The following is a 1,050-nucleotide window of genomic DNA, read 5'->3' as shown; positions in this document are numbered from 1 at the left end:
CCACAAAAATAACAAATATAATCGTTATCCATCACATCAAACCACCCTATTTAACTTCCTTTCTTGTGTGAATCTTATAACGATTATATTTTTCATTTTTATTTTCATTTTCATAAGAATGAAAATCAAACGGGAGCATAATGTGAATTGACTACCAACATGAAGCTAATAGTTCGAGTTCGTGGCGTCAAAATGAGGGTGTTGGTCCAAACTCTCTTAAACATTATCAATTCAATTTATACTTAGCCCCTGTTTGACTCTCATTACGTGGAAAAATTAATGGGTGGAATAGTATTTTTTTGAAAAATGAGTGGTTGAAAAAGAATGAAAAATTTTCGATTTACGTGCAATTTTTTTTATGAAAGATTGTGTGGTTGAAAATAAGAGAGATAAAAATGAAATGTAATGAAATTTAATGTAATGGGGCTCAAAGAGGAGCTTATTATTGACTCGTTTAGAAATTTTAGACTGTCGAACTCGTTAGGTTCACGAACTCGTCAGTATTACATATCAAGATATTTCAACGTGTTATTTTTTTATTTCTATTTGTTTTAAAATTTAATTCAATTTAAAATTAAGTTATATTGATATGTATGAAAATACACGGTTAAATTATTTGTGTAATATAAAATATTTTACAGGTAAAATTGTCAGTAATTGTAGAATATTTTTAATAAATTTTGCCAAGCAAATCAATCTTAGCGGGTTGTCGAGCACAAGAATCCAACTTATTATGGACCGACCCTTGAATCAAACCAGTTCAACTTTGGTTTGGGATTTCAATTAGTGGTGGACCTTTATCTCATTTTTGCTCAACTTGCTATCTTTATATTTCAAATAAGGAAAATTTCATAAGTATACACATTTCAAAATTAAGAAAATAATTTCAAATTTTAAAAATCAGATTTTTATTAAAATGCATTTATGATTTAATTATTTATTTATTTTATTAATTAAATATATTTAAATCACAGATCTATACAATTTGATTACAAATTAACAATTTAATTACTCGCTTATTATTTTTATTTTGTCACAAATAGAAATTTT

This window comes from Olea europaea, chromosome 5, assembly GCF_002742605.1.
Source record: "Olea europaea var. sylvestris chromosome 5, O_europaea_v1, whole genome shotgun sequence".
Taxonomy (NCBI): Eukaryota; Viridiplantae; Streptophyta; class Magnoliopsida; order Lamiales; family Oleaceae; genus Olea; species Olea europaea.
This window is presented reverse-complemented; position numbering follows the sequence as displayed.